We start from the raw sequence: 3,695 nt of genomic DNA on the forward strand, positions 1-3,695 counted from the left end.
GTGCTAGTATTAGCTTATTTACAAATTACAATTTTCATTTTATAAAAACCCAATCGATTCATTGTTCGACTTTGGTTAACTTTCGGTTTAATCTGCGTGGTATTTTCAGATCATTAATACTAAATCTACCAACAATATATCTTTGTCACAGACATTTACTAAACTATTTGAATAAAAACTTTGTACATATAATGGACCTTTACGAGGAGGCGCAAGCTTACCTGCGAATCCATCAATCTTTTTACTCAATTGTTTATTTTTAATAAATACCTAGGCACCGATAACGATATTAATGTTAGGGTCTGGTGCTTGCTCATCTTGTCTGTTTTGAGCCTTGATCATAAACGACTCGATGTAGTGTCTCAGCTCATCGATTAAAGATAATATCGTAGTTCTGTGGTCCGGTTTGTTTAATTCTGTCAGAACTTTTCCCCCGCGGTGAAGGTCTAAATACCGAGGATCACGGCCGTGTTCAGGTAAGCTGGGCTTACTGTCAGCGAGCTGTGAACAGAAGTATTATAAGCATAAACAAGTTCTGGGAGATTCTGGTCCCATCTGGAATGTTTATCTGCGTGATACTTGCTTTTTTAATGCTACGTATAGTTTTCGAGATTTTAATTTATTAAAAAACAAGAAAATTTAATTCAAAACTGTAAAATACATTTAATTACACATTTTATTTCACAGGTTAGAAGCTTCTCTTTTTAGATTTTCTCCGATGGATGTCTTCAGGACATTCCCGTGTAATACTCCAACAGTAGGGCGATTCCGTACTCGCGGGTGCAACATTTAGACGAACTCAAGGCTTCTTACTAAGAAAATAAAAACTATTTTTAAAGAAATGACTGGTTGCAGGATTACATTGTAATCTGTTTTACAAAAATTAATATAAAAAACATTTAATAAAATGTATAAATAGACACAAGGAAGGTTCGAAGTGCTATCACGGGTGCAACGAAATCAGCCCACCATTAAAGGTCATGAAGCTCGAATTTAAAAAGTCTGTTAATTATGGAATATTTATTAAACTATTTTTACATTCTTCAAAAAAATACAAAACAAACTAGTTATTAACTTAAATAAAATTATTAAAAGAAATAAATATTATAAATTATTCACTTTTTATCCAGTCACGGGTGCAACGTAAAATTATTGCGGGTGCAACACGTCTCACTGTAGTGAATATAAACATTTCCATGTAACTTTAAATTAAAGATATGAGATCATAGATGCTGTATCACTAATTAGCACTTTCCTATGTAACTTAAATAAATTATTTGTTTGGAATAGTCGGCGATTTATCAGCCTTAAGGTTCATTTTCCGAATCGCTGTAAATATCAGAAACGCATAACTTTTGCGGAACTTTTTTTGTAACTTTTCTACGTTTTTTTTTTTAGTAGCAGTTGTCAAAACTAATTTGCTTTTCAAATTAGACTTCGATGTTCGTGCAACACAAATGCTTTTACCCTCTTCAAATTGAATAAAGTGTTTGGATTAAATAGCTGGTTATTTTTTTTAGTCCTTTCCACCTATCATCTAACATGGTTTTTCCTCCTTCAATTTGTTTTTGGGATACAAATATAAAAGAAATTTTTGGAGAAAGGCGACGAGCCAGATCATGAAATTCTTCAGCGTTGTTAACAATTGCTTTCCGAGCTTTAACAGCAGTCCACACTGATCTTTTCACACTTCCTCCGAGTCCATCGACGGCACCTTTGCCATGTGAAGCAGCAAAAAAATTCCATTCAAGGTGAGTAAATCCGTGTTCTGCTTTAAGAGTATTCATACTCTCAATTACATATCGGTTCTTGAACTGAGCGGCACAATTGTCGCTGAAGATGCGTGTATATTTTATATTATTATTAATTGACTGAATGTAGTGAAAAATTTTCTGCAGGAAAACATGAACTGTATATTTACGGTGGCTTAGTTCATCGCTTACTATGACCACTGAGTGAAGTTTGTCAGTTGTCCAAATACAACACGTAAAAAGCGTCACATGCCCATGACACCAACGAGCTGATTGTATTTCGTCTTGACTAACTAATCCATAGTTTTCAGCAAAGTCAATTTGTACAATGGCTTCCTCGCTGGTCAAGTTTTCTTTTGCACTTTGAAAGTACTCGGACTGGACATTCTTAACTAAAAAATGCAGCTTAAATTTCGTAGTGTTCTCACGTAGTTCATTCAACGCTTCCCTAAACGGTTTATTCACTACGATCTGTTTTGGTCTCTGATTCTCCAAAATCCAGGTCTTCCATTCAACATTTGGATTAGAATCTAGGGTAGTATTCCAAATATTGGAATTTTTGCATACATCGCAATTATTTGACATACAATTTTCATTATCGATATTACACGATACCTGATTTAGTAGCTCTCGGTGTGTTTTGGGAAAATCTGTCACATGTTTTGAAATAGCAGTAAGAAGATTAATATAATTTGAGTGTATTGTACATACACAAACATTATGAGGAGTTTCGTTGACTGGCAAAACGTAAGCAGGTCTTTCATTATAAAAAATAGTCTTGCCAATTGATATTTCGGGGAAACTTATTTGAAATAGCTCGAAAGCTTCACGAACGCTCATAATCATCGTTCTCTTCTGAATTCTTAATTTTTCTCCCGTACTCGTTTTTATTGATTTAGCATCTTTTATTCCAGGCATTTGTCTGCTAATATCATCCCTTTCATAAAAGTTACGAATTTTTTCTTTGACTTCATCTATCGATTTAGAAGGCATCGTTTTAGGAGGATCAATGACAGCAACTTGAAATTCCGCAGCAATTTTTTTGACAACTTCAACTGCTTTAGTAGGGCTAGCGGGTAAATTACGCTTCACTTTTGCTACTGCTTTTCCCAACGTACGCGAATTCTTATAAGAAACACTTGTTCTTCCAATTTTTGCTTCTTTACGACGTTCTCTTGTCGCCCACATTCTTTCTTTTGAACGCATTCTAGCCAGCATTTTTAACCCTTCATTTTCTTCCATATTTTTTTTCATAATTTCTCTACGTTTCAAATCACGAGCCCTTTCTCGACAGAGATGGTTTGCAAGAAGTTTGGGATTTTCTTTTAGTTTTCGCCGATATTTTTGAGAAGCAGTCTCCTTCTGCTGTTGTCCTGCCATTTCATTTGATCTATTTACACAAAAAAACGTAAAAAATTAACAATGAACTCTTATTAAATAGGAATCAGTAATTATAAATAACATATGAAGTTATCAAAAACATGATAAATGAAAAATATATGACAAATAACAATGTAATCGTAAGAGTCATAACTGTTGCACCCGCGATTCTAATATTTTGATCGCGGGTGCAACTCATTTTCGTCAACGTTAATTTCGATTAAAATGACAACATACCTTCTATTGCGACTGAATCAAGCTTTCCTTTTATTTCTTCTTACTTCTACAAAGTTTCAAAAAATTACCAATTTATTTCTTCAAGAAAACCAAACTTTTATTTCTTTTATATCGCGGATGCAACTGACCAACAATGGTTTCTTATTTAATCAATATTGTTAGAAAAATGATAATGAGTATTTAATTTTTTTATAGAAGGCAATAAACAAACATTATGACTTCAATATTCATCAGTGAAATATAACCTGAAACCACCGGTAATAGCGATTTCATGGAAAAATTATCAAGTGTCGATGAATGGTTTGCATCAAGTTTTCAGGCGCCACT

This window comes from Microplitis mediator, chromosome 8 (genome assembly GCF_029852145.1).
Source record: "Microplitis mediator isolate UGA2020A chromosome 8, iyMicMedi2.1, whole genome shotgun sequence".
Lineage (NCBI taxonomy): Eukaryota > Metazoa > Arthropoda > Insecta > Hymenoptera > Braconidae > Microplitis > Microplitis mediator.